At 38.1% G+C, this 17,358-nt stretch overlaps 1 long non-coding RNA gene across 1 annotated transcript in view; it reads right to left on the bottom strand.

Annotated features, from left to right (window-relative positions):
* LOC134479667 (uncharacterized) overlaps window positions 1-17,358 on the bottom strand; it is a 51,265-nt gene that overhangs the window by 10,585 nt on the left and 23,322 nt on the right. Inside the window, exons 2-4 of the long non-coding RNA XR_010053255.1 lie at window positions 14,753-14,945; window positions 10,423-10,510; window positions 6,465-9,524 (exon numbers count right to left, since the gene is read on the bottom strand). This is a non-coding gene — a long non-coding RNA (uncharacterized LOC134479667). The remainder of the gene's footprint in view (window positions 1-6,464; window positions 9,525-10,422; window positions 10,511-14,752; window positions 14,946-17,358) is intronic.

Raw genomic sequence — 17,358 nt, forward strand, 5'->3', positions numbered from 1 at the left:
CCTACAATCTTTGATAAGCAAAATTCTGTACAAAAACAAAGCTAGAGATGCACTCTAATCTAAATGCAAACTTTAGCGGTTCATAAAGAACACAAGTATGTCCACTTGTTCAGCCACTGCAAAAGCACACAGCTCTAGGCTTTGAGCCACACAGAACCCAAGAGTCTAACCATGGAAGATGATGAACAAGTAGCTGAGAAATCACATCAGCTCTTATATGGATGCCATTTATCTAGAAAATAAAAAGTACCAAAATGCAATCACAACAAATAAAAATAATACTAACTATAATTAATGAAAATTGCCAAAGAAGGTAAAATGTTGATTTCTGGAGATGTATGGGGAACAATAGAAGGATATGAGGACAGTAACGTTTGCTGAAGGCAGGCAGGAAACAGATCTTTTTCCTGTCCTATCACACAGGTATTTCATCTCAAACCCGCCGCCCACCTCTCATGAGGCTGTAATTAGCCACAGTGCCCAAGCCATTCCTATTCGTGGACATGAATCACAGCCAATAGAAATGCAACTTTTAGTATATGTTTACTGATATGTAAAGAGCGTGACTTTATTTCTGAGTTGAATAAATCCAGGAGCTATATTCTCTACCAAATGGAAAGAATTGAAGTTCAAGTAGGCCAAGAGAACTGGGGTTCCGTTCACATGCTCTGCGTCTCTGAATTTGGTCATGATTCAGAAGGATTAACCTCTGAATTCTCAACTACAAGAACCATGGGTTCAGTTACTTATACCAAGAATTCAAATTGCACTTCTTGAATTTTTAATCCAGAGAATTTTGCTTACTATACAGGTTAAGAAAATGAATCATCAGATTAGAAAGGAGAAAGCAAATATTGACAGGAAAAAAAATTTAAAGTCCAAGCCAGGTTTTTTTAAAAAAGGTTTTTTTAAATGTACATTTGAAATAACTTTGAAGACCAAAGTATACATTCTACAAGACCAAAAGAAAGCTCAGATGACATCAGTGGGCCATAAATAGTCATCTTTGAAGAACTGTGGAGAACAGATGTCTTGCTGGCAGGTGAGTAAAGGGCAAATAAATGTTTCCATTTTCAAAAAAGGTGAGAGCAGTTCAGTTCTTTAAACTGTATGCCAAAGAGATTGGACGGATTCCTAGCAGAACTTTAGAGTTATAGAAAGGTTAGTAAACAGTCAGGAAGTAAAGGCACGATCACTGGGGACCAAGATAGTTTTATAAAGTTCAAATCATGCTAGGATTGTATCATTTCCTATTTTACCAACAGTTACTGGAGAGACTGAGGAGAACGTTCGCCATGCTAGGTAATTTCAAGACAATTTCTGATATAGCATAGTGGCATGTGCAATTACTGTGGCTGCAATTGGTTGGTGTTGTTAACTGTAATAATTAATAGTGTACATTGTCAATAAAATGTACCAGAATATACATGCATAGGAAGATGAATTAAATGAATGATTGCACATATTAACCTATATGTTTATATGCATATCCATACTAATATATAGCTAATATACACTAAAGCACATATAAATTCACAAATACATAAAGATATACACATACATAAATACATGGCATATATATACATATATATAGACTCATACATAATACACATAAACATATACATAAAAACACATTACAGATATACATCTCATCCCTAAACACATGGACCCACACCAAAAATTATAAATACATATTTTATATATATATATATATATATATATATATATATATATATATAGAGAGAGAGAGAGAGAGAGAGAGAGAGAGAGACAAGGCCAACATAATCCCCACAACACAGAGGAAAAATACTGGACTAAGAAATCTGTTCATTCATAGAACTATTAAGAGTAAAATAGAGATCTCAATACCATATTTTTTCATATTTTTAAATCAATATTTCTTATCAACAAAGGGTTTCTAGAAACTTTTTACAAAGAATGCTAACCAAAATTAACATGAGCAATCAAAATAAATCTGAAGTACCTTGGGCCTCCTCAAATTTTAAAACTTTGAGTAGGGAGACACTCCTGGGAAACCAGAGGAGACTACTCTCTGCCCACATTTCTGACTCTAGAGGAAAACACCTAGCACCATCAGGGCCCCCGGGGCACAGGGACCCAGAAGTAGGGGCAGGCCCTTCTAGTTGCTGCCCTCACAGAGAGCTGAAACCGAGCACCCAAGGAGCAACTATAGGCCCGAGACCAGAGGTAATACCAACTTTTCTGCTCCAAGTGACCTGCCTGATGGACTCAGGACACATGCCCACAGTAATAGCTGAAAGCCAGTGGACAGGAAAGACTACACGCCTGAAAGCAGAAAACTCTGTTCCCATCACTGGCTGAAGGAAAACAGGAAAACAGGTCTACAGCACTCCTGACACACAGCCCTATAGGACAGTCAAGCCACTGTCAGAAATAGCAGAACAAGGTAACACCAGAGACAACCAGATGGCGAGAGGCAAGTGCAGGAACACAAGCAACAGAAACCAAGACTACATGGCATCATCAGAGCCCAATTCTCCTAACAAAGCAAACACTGAATATCCAAACACACCAGAAAAGCAAGATCTAGATTTAAAATCACATTTGATCATGATGATGGAGGACTTTAAGAAAGATATAAAGAACTCCCTTAGAGAAATGCAGGCAAACACAAGTAAACAAGTAGAAACCCTTAGAGAGGAAACACAAAAATCCTTGAAAGAATTACAGGAAAACACAATAAACAGTTGAAGGAAATGAAAATGGAAATAGAAACAATAAAGAAAGCACAAAGGGAGACAACCCTGGACATAGAAAACCAAAGGAAGAGAAAAGGAGCCATAGGTACAAGCATCACCAACAGAATACAAGAGATAGAGGAGAGAATCTCAGGAGCAGAAGATTCCATAGAAATCATTGAAACAACTGTCAAAGATAATGTAAAATGGAAAAAGATACTGGCCCAAAACATACAGGAAATCCAGGACACAATGAGAAGATCAAACCTAAGGATAATAGGTATAGAAGAGAGTGAAGACTCCCAGCTCAAAGGACCAGTAAATATCTTCAACAAAATCATAGAAGAAAACTTCCCTAACCTAAAGAAAAAATGCCCAAGAAGCCTACAGAAGTCCAAATAGATTGGATCAGAAAAGAAACTCCCCCATCACATAATAGTCAAAACACCAAAAGCACAAAACAAAGAAAAAATATTAAAAGCAGTAAGGGAAAAAGGTCAAGTAACATATAAAGGCAGACCTATCAGATTTACACCAGACTTCTCACCAGAGACTATGAAAGCCAGAAGATCCTGGACAGATGTCATACAGACCCTAAGAGAACACAAATGCCAGCCCAGGTTACTGTATCCAGCAAAACTCTCAATTAGCATAGATGGAGAAACCAAGATATTCCATGACAAAACTAAATTTACACAATATTTTTCTACAAATCTAGCCCTATAAAGGATAATAAATGGTAAAGTCCAACACAAGGAGGCATGCTACACCCTAGAAAAAGCAAGAAACTAATCATCTTGGCAACAAAACAAAGAGAAGACAAGCACACAAACATAATCTCACCTCCAAATATGAAGATAACAGGAAGCAACAATCACTATTCCTTAATATCTCTCAACAGCAATGGACTCAATCCCCCAATAAAAAGACACAGAATACCAGACTAGATAAGTAATGACAACACAGCATTTTGCTGCCTACAAGAAACACACCTCAGAGACAAAGACAGACACTACCTCAGAGTGAAAGGCTGGAAAACAACTTTCCAAGCAAATGGTCTGAAGAAGCAAGCTGGAGTAGCCATTCTAATATCAAATAAAATCAATTTTCAACCAAAAGTCATCAAAAAAGACAAAGAAGGAACTTCATACTCATCAAAGGAAAAATCCACCAAGATGAAGTCTCAATCCTAAATATCTATGCCCCAAATACAAGGGCACCTACATACACAAAAGAAACTTACTAAAGCTCAAAGCACACATTGCACCTCACACAATAATAGTAGGAGATTTCAACGCCCCACTCTCATCAATGGACAGATCATGGAAACACAAATTAAACAGAGACATAGACTAACAGAAGTTATGAGCCAAATGGACTTAAAATATTTATAGAACATTCTATCCTAAAACAAAAGGATATACCTTCTTCTCATGATCTCATGGTACTTTCTCCAAAATTGACCATATAATCTGGCACAAAACAGGTATCAACAGATACAGAAAGATAGAAATAATCCCATGTGTCCTATCAGACCACCATGAGCTATAGCCGGTCTTCAATAAGAATAAGGAAGGAAGCCCACATATACATGGAAGTTGAACAATGCTCTACTCAATGATAACCTGGTCAAGGAAGAAAGAAAGAAAGAAAGAAAGAAAGAAAGAAAGAAAGAAAGAAAGAAAGAAAGAAAGAAAGAAAGAAAGAAAGAAAGAAAGAAAGAAATTAAAGTCTTCTTAGAATTTAATGAAAATGAAGGTACAACATACCCCAACTTACGGGACACAATGAAAGCGGTGCTAAGAGGAAAACTCACAGCTCTGAGTGCCTGCAGAAAGGAACAGGAGAGAGCATATATCAGCAGCTTGACAGCACACCTAAAAGCTCTGGAACAAAAAGAAGCCCTTGGTCCTGCCAAGGCTGGACCCCCAGTGAACCCGATTTTTGGGGGGGAGGGCGGTAATGAGGGGAGGATAGAGAGGGGAATGCCCATATAGGAGGGGAGGGGGAGGGATTAGGGGGATGTTGGCCTGGAAACTGGGAAAGGGAATAACATTTGAAATGTAAATAAGAAATACCCAATCTAATAAAGATTAAAAAAAAAAAACTTTGAGTAGTAATAGAAAAGACATTAAGTCAGAATATAATGCCACAGTTCATGGTGTGATACAGAAAAACTAGAATCTATTTTGGATATAGTGAGAAGAAGAGCATTAGAAGCAAAGACATTCTCAGACATAGTCCACACAGCAGCTCACTACCACAAAGAGAACTTTTTTTCTTCGTTGCGAACTCAAGAAATTAACGAGAAGTTGCTGCTAAAAGAAAGAGCTCAGTGATGAGCTGCACAAGGGAAAGCAATGTGCAGTTCACCAGAAGAGAGAAAAGTGCTTCATTGAACCTTAAGAAAGTTGGATTGATACAGTGGTTTTTGTCCAAAGTGAATTAGGCATGATGGTGGAAAATCAAGTCTTCCAGCACATGCTAGAAAAAGATGAACACTATGTTTCGTAAGAGACGTAGACTTAGATAGTGGGCGGGTGAGTCTGTATTACCTGTTCACTCTCTTGTTCAGAAAGCTTTAAAAGCAAACTGAGAATAAATGGAAAGATGCTTCTCTGAGTCAGAACGGAACATAATAAACATAAGAGGTTCTTGTTAAAATGCAGTGACTAATGAATGATTAAACGTTTCAGGAAGATGATGCATAAGACAGCATAAAGGAAGTCAGAGTCACCTGGGTCCTGACCACGATGAATGGAGTGGGCCCATTGTTGTAAGCGTGGGCAGTTCAGGCATCTATTGCCCTAGAAGTTTCCTCCAATACCTTTGTATTAGACAATTCCTGGGAAGAATGTGGATCTATCCTACCAGGGCAAAATAAGAAATTCAAGGTTTTCTGGTGATGAGTACCCAATGAGATTTTTGCCATTTTAACTCAATTGACTTTGAGTGTTGAGCAAACGCCAATAATCAAGTTTCTCATGACAAGGTTAGCTGAGTGCTTGTCTAAGAAATATTGAGGAACATTCTTCTCCAATCTCTGTGAGGATGATTTCTCTGATCAAAAGAAATAGGAATTACATGACTAAAGAAACAAGTCAGTCAACAGCTTTCATAAGCATTTTATTAACACCTCAACAACACTCTCTATTACCTACTGCTCTGAGGTCTATGCCAGAAACTAAAGTGCTTTTAACTGGTTCAAACTCCTGGGTCCCAAGCCAATGGTTTTGGTTATCAAAGCAGATGAAGAGTGGAGAATATTTACTCCTATATAACTTTCTTGATGCTACTATAGCAAATTACCCCAAACTTACAGTCAAACATCCCAAATAGTACAAATGTATTATCTTACCATTCTGGAGGTCAGAAGTACAAATGCAATCTCACTGAGCTTAAATCCAAGTTTCAGAAAAACTGTTCCTTTCAGGATCTCTGGGGGAAAAATCTGGTTCTTTGTCTTTTCCAACATCCAAGGCTGTCTGAATTCTTTGCCTTATGTCCCCTTCATCATTGCATCTTCCATTTTCCTTGTCTTGACTCCCACATTCCTGCCCACCTTCTCTACTCGGATACAGCCTTCTGATCACATCCCATTCACCAGAATAACCTAGGGTAATCTATCCATAACCACAAACTCCAAAGATTTGGATGTAGGTAACTGCAAGGATACAGACTTAGTCTTCCTGCCTTCTCTCAGCAGCTACTAGTTAAACTAGTAATTCTCTGCCATATCATTACCAAAAGCAAGTAGAAGGAATTTCCTGGTTGCTCTTTCCTCTTCCTCTCCCACCTCTTGTTCCTCCTCCTTTTCCTCTTCTTTCTTTTCCTCCTCTCCAATTACTACCACCTCCCTCTCTTCTTCCTTTTTCTTTCCCTTCATCAAAGAGACAAAACCATGATATTTTCAATAATTATCTTGAAATGTCCATACATTGGGCCTATATGAGGTGAAAACATTAAGAAAATCCATAGAGACACAGGTCTGTAAAACTTGAAGAAAGTGGATGCAACAAGCAAAGAGGATCCCCTCAAAAAAGTTTCATTTCCCTCAGCATAAATACAGCGCACCCTGTGAGAAGAATGGACTTTTCCCTCGGTCGGTTTAAAAATTTTATTTTAGGGTTTTTCAATCTCGGTAAGATATTCAAAAACCATTATTTAACAAAGTATCCAATTAGATAGATGGTTTATGAATTTCCCATGCCAGTAGAAACAGAGAGGACATGACCCTCCAGGAAGCTGTACTTGATAATGTAACTCACAAAAGTTATGTTAGCATACACTTTTTATTTCCTGGAGTTTTCTCGAACACCTGCCATGGTTTTGCCATGGCTTCCATGTTGATTCTACAAGCACCAGGCAAATGCCATTCTCAAATTTTGCTCTCGTTATGTTAATGCTAAAAACTAATCATTACCGCCAACTCCCTTTTATGACCCAATTTGCTTACTAGAAACAAAACACACCATGCACTAGCCAACCAGTCGGTAAATTGGTATCCATTTGCACCAGAAGTCACAAGGGCTATAAAATAAAACCTGTACGTCATCACCCAGGTGGTGCTTGCAGAAACAGTGCAAGTCAATAGGCTGTCCAATGAGTGAAGAGCAGTCTTTATCTTCTTTTCTGGAGCAATCAGGCAAGCTGCCATCAGTCATAGACGAGTGCTCAAAATGGATGCCTTGGAATGTGATGTCTATAAATAAAACTCGGTTTTCCATTTATCACTATGCCATCACAAAGAAAAGACAATATTTTCAATATTTCTATCTCATTCTGATGACACTAACATATTTCATCTCATATTAGCAATCAAAACTTGAAGCTGTTAACTTTTCTTTTTAACAGTCGGAAAATGGAAAGTCACACCAGGTATCCCAAGAGAACAAAAAAACTGCTGGAGGCATATCAAGCTATTACGTGAAACCGTACCATGAAGTGATTACTGCTAGGACCTCTGAAATCCATGTTTTTCAACTTGTGGTTCACAACCCCATTAAGTCAACTTACAACAATAAGAACATATCCTGAATATCAGATATTTACATTATGATTCATAACAGTATCAAAATTACAGTTATGAAATAACAATGAAAAGAATTTTATGGTTGGGGATCACCATATGAAGAAGTATATTAAAGGGCTGCAGCATTAGGAAGGTTAAGAACCACTGTCTTAAAGGCTTTTGTGGTCTTTGTGTATTCATAAGACTTTTTCATAGTGGCGTATTCAAATTGTCTGATCTCAATTTATATATAAAATGTTTATTCTTTCCAAGCAAACATACATATACTAATGAGAGTTCACTTTTACTATATTTAAGAATATCATAAAAATATAATAAGAAGGATATGATGTCGGAATTAAGGGTGACCTGTGCAGTCTCCACCAAGGTTCGCCCTAATGGAGTCATACTGTAGCACCTCCATGACTGAGCTCATCACTTCAGGGGAGGCAGCTGCCCAGGATGCTTTCCCTTTACCTTGGTCTCTAGAATCTGCAGTCCAGATCCATGAATGGCCAGTGGACTACACAAAGGGGAATATGTTCAATTATCAACTAACAAGATCCAACTGACTGCTTTGGAAAATTCAGAGACTTGGAAAATTCAATGGTTAAAATTATTATTATTTTTTTTGCAGTTTGATGATAGAACGTAACATTTTTATCCTCATTTCCCCATTTATAAGCAGGCATAACAACGTATCATTTTTAAGGCTTGTATGTAAAGTGACCCCTCTCAAAGTCCTCTGTGTTAGAGGTTTAGTTGGTCTCCAGTTGTTATAGCCAACAGTGGAGAGGTGACTAAATCATGAAGGCTCCAGCCTAAGCCATGGCCTAACCTACTGGCGAGCTCATATTTTGATGTTACTGTGAAGTGATGATGGGAAACAAGGCCTCATGGCGGGCAACATTGAACATTGAAGCATACCTTGTTGATGTGCTGTCTGCTTCACCTTGGGGTGAGTAGCCTCTTACCAGTTACTGCATTCTTACTACTATGACATTGTTTCGCTTCAAGCCCAAAGCAAGGCATCCACGCTATTATATACTGAAACCTTTGAAACTATAAGCTAAAAGGAAGTTTTTCACCCCTTGGAACTGTTTACAACAGTGGTAAGGGAATAAATCACATATCTGTGGTACACTGATTTTTTTCTACTTAAGAACGGATGTACCACAGGGCACCATCCTTTCTGCCTGCTTATAGAGTACAGATCTACTGCTGTGAGTCTTGGGCAAATGCTTTTGTTTTTAAGTCTTTCCCAATTTCTAAAATGGAGAAATAATGCTTAGGCTACTTCTAGATCTGACTGGGGTTATTCATGCTCTTCAATGTATTAATTAAGGACTTGAATAAAGAAAGTGACTCTCAGGGAAAATTCAGGCATCCTATTTACGTTCGATCTTCTTCTTTTTTACTCATCAGCCATGACTTTAAACATCCCATTTTCTTAATTATAATATCCTTGTCTATATAATAGAAAATAGTGTTTACTTACCTAACTTTAATGAGTTTCGAGCGAGTTTATTTATTCAAAGTATGTGACTGCCCAAACCCAGCAAACTATAATAATTCATTTTCTGTGTCCAAAACTCAATTAAAAGTGGCTAATGTACAGATAGAATTGAAGTTGGAACTTTTCGAAGTAACCATGCCTCTGAGCACAGCTTGTGTCAGGAGCTTCAGTCAAGTTTCTATCTACCGTCTTCTGGCTCTGTTCACCGCTTCCTGGATTCGTCGTCAGACTGGATTTATCCTACCCAGAAGGAAAATAAAACTTTTTCCAAAATATCCTGAAGGAAAGTGCAAAGAAAGATTCCGATTAGTTTTGTCTGGGTTGTGTGCCCATCCATGAAGTAATTACTATGGATAGAAAAAGATGAGGCAAACTGAGTTATACATCATATCCACTCGTTGACCTCTAATTGGGAACTGAGTTTATTTCACAATAGTTACAACAAAGGGGACCCTTCTTTGGAAGCAGAATTACAGAACAAAAGGAGAAAGACACTAACCCAAAGTGATAACAAATATCCATTAGAATGATTAGCAATTTTTTGTTATATTTTATTGGCATTATTATTATTGGTATTATTATTTAGATAAACAGTATAATATCCTGAATTCTCCAAATAAACTCACTAGAATATGTATGTGTGTGTGTGTGTGTGTGCATATATTGTGTGTGTATATACTCTGAAGGATGATCTATTCCAAGATCAGCAGGACAAGTTGACTGGGTAAAGATGCAGGAGAGCCAATGGCACGGTCCTCCTCTGAAGGAAGGCATGTTCAAGGAGACAAAGCCAAAGCTTTAGTCTGAGTCGACAGGCAGGAGGAAGTTGACACCCTAGTACATGGATGTCATGAGGAGTCATTTTACATGGGGAGTCAATATCAACCATTTTTTTTCTATCCAAATAGTCAACTGATTAGGCAAACCCCACCCACATAAATAATAACATTAATAATCAAAATGAGCCACCTACAAGAAGGGTGATCTTCCTTAATTAGTGTGTAGTTTTATACATGAATCTTATGTTTTTAAAACTACTCTCAAGGATACACCCAGCATATCATTTGATCAAATGAACATATATAACATATATAATATATATACTATAATATATAATCAGAAATGAAAACGTATGATGAAAACATGGAGGTAGCAAATACTTTTCTAACACTAACCGGTAGATGGAAAAGCAGAATTTTCTGACATCTCTGGTTCGTAGACGCCCTCCTCTGACCTTGATATTACTTCATCCTCTCAGACCTACTAAGTAAGACCATTTGATCATGTTAGATAGATATAAAGAATAGCAAAGGTCTCTTTAGACAGTCTTAATAATCATTGAAACTTGCCCAAAGATCAACTGAGAAATTAACTTAAATGCAAACAATTCTAATGAGAAAAGCATATGAAGCAATCAACTGATATCAGCCAATGGACACACACACACACACACACACACACACACACACACAGTATAATCAATATCTACATATGACTCCATCATCACCAAATATAGACACTATTTTTCCAGGACAAAAATTTTAAGATGTTTTTTCTAAAGATCAAGGCAATTGTCAAATCTTATTGCCGACATAAAACCAAAATATAACTGACTCTTTCATGGTAAATAGTAGCTCAGTATCATACATGACTCTGTTTCCATTATAATTTGTCCAACACAGATCTGCTGCACCAAACCACCTAACCACCTACTTAGTAGCTTCCAGAGAAACTCAGAGATAGACAGGATCTTGGTCTTAAACATAAGAGGAACTTCTGGCTTAAGGTTAAATACTGACAGATGGGCTCAAACCTAACATCCAAACGGAGGATTCCTTCATAATCAGATGGGATGGGTGAGCCACAGGGTTCCGAGCCATGGCAACTGCTGACATCGTAAGCAGCGTAATTCTTTGTTTTAAGAATCTGTATTTTGTACAGTGGGGAATTTAGCAGACATATCTCTGAGCTCAATTCACTAGGCACCAGTAGCAACTCCTATGTGGAAGAGTAAATGTCTCCGAACACGGTAAAACATTTCCTGGGATTTGAAACCCTTGCACTGTGAGACCCCTGACAAGGGCTGTGCTTGTGGCCTAGAGCAAACGTTTGGCTGTAAGTCTCTTAGACTTCTGTTTGGTTGAATTTGTTGTTGGTTAATTTGGAATTATTCCTGTGTTGTTTCCTAATGTGCAAAGGATTTTCCCGTTTTTCTTAAGTAGTTGGATTACAGAAGCTTCACCATTGATTTTAGAGGAAACATCACAAGGACAAAAGAAAATATCTCGCTATAATTAATGTATTTTTTTATACTTAATCTTTGGTATCACTTCAGAAATGTGCAACTTGTTGACTAATGTTAAAGCTATTATTTCATAATATACTTTCCAAAAGTAAAATAATAGTAAAAAAAAATAATTGTTAGTTGCCTCCTTTAGGACTTGAGTATTTGACCTTAATGGAGGTAGGTGTGAGAAAATGTTGAACATTTCACAGTTGGATGGTCAGCTACAGTAAACCGTTCTGCACCATATCTAGTTGCAGCTACAGTGTTCTTCCCATGAGACTGTTTACCATAAACAACCAATGAGTCTGTTCACATTACACACTAGTTTATTAAATAAATAGGTATATTTTTATTGTGGAATAAACTTAAAACTGACCATTCAAAAGTTTCATTATATCTATCTGCATTTTTTTCTTATGTGAAGTAATGTCCATGATAAGTCAAAAAATAAGTTTCCAGGTTGATATATGTGCTTGTATTCACATTGAAGAAAAAAGAATGCATGAGAAAAAAACATAAATATGGGAGATTGGAAACCAAACTTTAGAAAAATGCTAAACTATGAGACAAAAGCAAACCATTTGGTAAAAATTAACATTTGCTCAAAATGAGTACTCAAAATTCCTTCATAAGTATTTTCCACATATATGCAATTCATTTAAGCCAATTATTCCTTCCTTTCTGTATTTATAGTAAGGGAATCTGCAACAATCAGTCAAACACTGTTGGACTGGCTGAACACACTTGGTTATAATAGCATTTAAATGTGGGTCTTATGGGTAGATTAATAACATGTGCATTCTAAATGAGTATTTTAAAATAATCTAAAAACATTCATAGTCAATATCTCTGGCTGAATCATGAATGTACTTTTGTTATTGAGCTTGTCTATGCTTGTTAATGGGTATGTGATGCCTTTGTAATGAAGGTCTGAAAATTAAGGAAAGAGATTTGGAACATGGAGAATGGAGAGAAGAAGAAAAAATGGCCTTGAAGTACACTTTAAGAACTAGTCAGAAAATGCTGTGTGAATGAGACGACTTGAAACGCATGTAACTATTTCTAAAATATGTCTGGGAAATCTTAGTCCACAGTTGCCGGAGGAACTGAGTCATACATTCACAGGAATCGCTTCACGATGAAGGAGAATGAATTCCGGGAGATAAAAGCAGGTTGGTGGAAAATGGCTCCCGGGGATTTGTACTCTTCTGGGTATGAGTTAAGTTCGGTTCAAGACTTTTTGATTACATGTAGACATGGGAATATAGCCTCATGGGATTTAAAAGGTAATTTATATGGGATTAAAGCCAAGAACTTCTTTTCCATTGGAACGAACTCCCCGGCAACCAGCTCTCCAGTTCCCCTCACTGCACAGAGCAGATGTCACACAGGAAGCAGGTGGGGATGTAATGGTGTATGTGTGTGCTGATGCCATGGCCAATGCCTTATTTGGAAAATGACTGGTATTCCAGTGTTAGAAACACAACCCTCAAAACTATGTTGTTAGCATTGAAATTCATGTTTTCCCAGCCTATCATTCCGCTGTGGAGCTCTAGAAGACCATTGGCCATTCTAAAGCCTAGGAAACTAGACAGAAAGCCCTATTTGCTTTCCTTTTGGCAAGCAATAATTTGTACTTATTTGGGGGGTGTGGTGTAATAATTCAGCAGATGCAATATTGGATCAGATCCAAGTAATTAGCTTTTCTGTCTCTTTCTATCCATAATCTCTTTGTGTTTGGAGTCTTCAGATGCCTTTCTAATTCGTCACCAAAATACACTGTTTAAACTGCAGTCACCCCCACAGTGCTGTGGAAACACGAGAACTTATTCTCTGTATCTAACTGCGTCTTCTCACCCTTCCATGCCCACCAGCTCAGTGGTTCTCTCAACCTGTGGGTCACGACCCCTTTGGAAGTCAAATGACCTACTCATCGGAGTCACCTAAAACCATTAGAAAACATGGATCTCCACATTACACAATAACAGTAGTAAAATTACAATTATGAAGTAGCAACAAAAATAATTTTAGGGTTGGGGGTCACCACAACATGAGGAACTGGATTAAAGGGTTGCAGCGTGAGGAAGGTGGAGAACCGCTGACTGCACTAGCTTATAGTCAGCGCTCTTTTACTTTATCCTTTGGAATCAAGTTGTTTTAGCTAACCCAAGTAGGGACAAATAGTATTTGTTGTGGTTTGCCTGGCCAGTTTTGCTCAGCACAACCTCTTCCATTTCATTTGTTTTGCTGCAAATTGCAAGGTTTCCTTCTTTATAACTGGACAATTGCTTACTATGTATGGACACCATCTTTTCTGGATCCATTCATCCTCCAATAGATACCTATAATCTGTAAGTTGGCTATTACATATAGGCCTACAGTAGCACACTTCAACACGCATGTATTTTTTTTAATAATATTACTCCATTTTCTTTGGGTCTATATATCCAGAAGTAGTATAGTTTATTTTATGCCGTTTTAGCTTTCTAAGATTCTCTTATTTTTATATTAATGACTGTATTAATTTGCACTGATTCCACAAATACAGAAAGCCCTCTTCTCCCTACATTCTTGCCAGTAGCTATTTCTTTGGTTTAAAATAATGATAATAATAATAATATATGAATATTAATAATCATAATAGACATTCTGACTAAGATAAGATCTCATTATATGGTTTTGATTGATATTTACTCATTGGTTTCTGTTATTGAGCATTTTTTCACATTCTTGTGGGTCATTTGTGTCTAGTTTTAAAAAATACTTATATTGTATACATGGCTTACTCATCTATATAAGCCCCATATTTACTCAGTGCTCACAGAGGCCAGAAAACCGTCTCCTGGATCTGTTAATACCAGTAGTTGTGAGTCTCCTGATGTGGGCTCTGGGGCCTGAACCTAGACCTTTTCAAGACCAGAAAGTGCTCTTTCCTTAGGCATTGTCTCCAACCCCACTAGTGTCAATGTCTCCTGTTCCGTTTATCAGGCTACTCCTGTTCTCTTAGAATCTGGACATATCTGTCAGATGAGTAGCTCACAAATATGCCCCCCACACACACTCTTTGCTTTTATCTTCTGTGCTCTTATCCAAAATATATTTGTCTATACTGATGAATTAAAGTGCCTCCCTTGTGTTTTATTCTAGTGGTCTAATAATTCTGGCATTAAATAGTTAAATATTCCTAATCTTCCCAGAGCCATAGATTGAAAACTTACCCCTTCTCCAGTGTGCACTTTCGGGACTTTGATTCAAAGTACCACGCTTATAAGTTCATGGGTTTATTTCTGGCCTCTTGGTTCTGTGTGTTCATTTCTGTTTGTTTTGATGCCAGAATAGCTATGTCCCAGTTAACTATGAGACTGCAATGTGCCTTGAGACCCGATATGACGACACCAGGTTTCTTCTTTTCTGTGCAAAATAAAGAAATATGTGGTGGTGGGGAGGGGATTGGTTAAAACTGTATAGTATGTGAATCCTGCGGCTCTTTAAAATTAGTTTTAAGCAGAATTAATAAATAGGTAGCATGACAATTTTATATTATTCCTTGTGAGCACACTTAGTTCCAGGAAGACTAATGTGTGAAACAGTTCACTCAGAGAAGTATAGAGTCATTAGGAACGCTAAGAAAATTAAATTTGATCTCTGGCTGGATTTCCAAGAAGCAGGGATACAAGATAAAATGGAAGTTTCCATTTTAGTGACTTTGTATAAAGTTGTCATGTAAGGAAGCGAGCTGTGGGACCGGCAGGCAGCAGTTTCTAATTAAGTGACCCACGGCTGGTTCAAAGGCTCTAAACTCCCTAAGAAATGATTTTTTGAAAAGTCACAGAGAAGTAGTAACTAAGGATAAGATTTGTGAGGGACAACTTTGGAGAGCGTTGCCTCGGTCCTAAAGCCTCCCCTTCCACCCACACCCTTACATACAACAGAAACAAAAGTTGTTCCTCCTTGGGCTCAAGCCAAGAGAACAAGATTCAGTCGAACTTCCCAAGTCTCAGAGTGAGCACGTGTATTGGAAAGCACATGACACTGATTCAGAGGTCACCCGAGAGAAGGTCAAGGGCAGAGAAACTAGAGAGGTCCTGTTCTGCTAGAGTTCACCTGACTTATTTTTTTTTTCAGTTGACAAAAAAAACAAAAACAAAAAAACAAAAAAAACCCAAAACAAACAAACAAACAAAAACAAAAAAACAAAACAAAACAAAAACAAAAACAAAAACAAAAACAAAAAAAACCCCTGCTCTCAGGAAAAAAAAAAACCTCTACCAAGTGTCTGTATGGCAGGAGCCACCCCACATCCCAGCCCTGAGGCAGGATCTGAAGTGTCAGGGAAAGGGGCAGCTGCATCCTTTGAATCTGTGCTGAGACTCCAGGAAAAGCTCAGGAAAGAAAACCGGCACCAGACTGCCCAGGAGACAAAACTAACGTTTGATGTTCTCTGGGAACATCAAGGCATTTTACAGGCATAAGGGCAAGAAGAGCATCTACCCTCATACTTCTTAGCCCCTCGTTCTCCTGCCCCGTGTCTAAAGAGATCAAAACCAGCCTCACAGGGTTGCTGAAGAGCATAAACAAGCTGAGGCCAAGTTTTCAGCTCCATTCCTCCTAAAATGGCCGCAGTCCCACAGCCAGCCAAAGCTTACAGCATAAGGAGAAAGGAGTCCTACCTTTGAATGTAGATCTAGGGGTTGGTATTTTAATTATCAAATTTTAGCTGTTTAAAATGTGAGCATAGACAGAGAACTCTGCATGGTTTAAAATGACACAAAGAATTTGGGAACTTAGCAGATCTTTTTTTCCCCGTAGAAGAGAGAGAATTTTCACTCCTGAAATGTTTGAAGAGACTTTGAAAGTTTGAAAAGCAAACCCTACAATTTGTTTATCCCACCCCCGGAAAAAAAAAAAAAAAGATTGCCTTGTCCAAAGTAACTATACTTACCAAAGGTGACTGTCACATTCAGAGCAGAGCTCTAGGCAGGAAAAAGCTCTATGCTATATGGTGGTCCTCAAAGGGTTTTGGACAGACTAAATCAATGGAGGACTTCAAATATCCAATTGCATGGGGGGTAAGGGTACCACACAAGGAGCTCTGGCTGTTCATGCTGGGAATTCCGGGTAGGAAGCAACAGGTTATTTAACTTCTGTAACTAGGCTTACACAAGGAGAACCATCAGAAAATGCATTTGTTCTTAAGGGCTGGACACCCACCAACGGACAAATAGCTCAGGATGAAGAAACATGTGCAAGGAAAAAATTTCAAGACTAACGTTTTAAATAGTGTTAGATGGATTTGCATGGCCACATATTTATCTCATTGATGATGGTTGGGCAGGCAGAGGGTACATGACATTTGTCATGCTCCTCACACTGAGGACCACTAACAACTCTAATCTGTCATAACCCAGTTTGCCAAAAACCCTGACCTCCTGAATGGGCCATCATACTGGAAACCAATTCATTCAGCATCATGATGTAACACATGACATTTCCCCTTGTGATCCCATCTTACTTCTAGTTAGTCTTCATAGAGAAAGTAGTTAAAAGGATACTTAATCGGTCACTGCCCTACTTCCCTGGGGTCTGAATGGGAGGAGACGAAAGCATAAATTAAGTATACTCTTAAATGTATTTTTGAGTGCAGCTTTTTTTTAATTATCATTTCATTTTAAGTAGCATGCCTGTTGTTCACCCAGTGGCTTCTCTTCACACTCTGCTCCTTCATTCATTCTGCTTCTTAAACCCTGCCACATCCTGCACAGCTCCTGGGACTGACCCAGCTGGGGTGGTGAGAGAAGGAAGGCAAGACAACCACATCCTCAGA

The sequence above is a fragment of the Rattus norvegicus genome, chromosome 7 (assembly GCF_036323735.1).
Source record: "Rattus norvegicus strain BN/NHsdMcwi chromosome 7, GRCr8, whole genome shotgun sequence".
Classification (NCBI taxonomy): domain Eukaryota; kingdom Metazoa; phylum Chordata; class Mammalia; order Rodentia; family Muridae; genus Rattus; species Rattus norvegicus.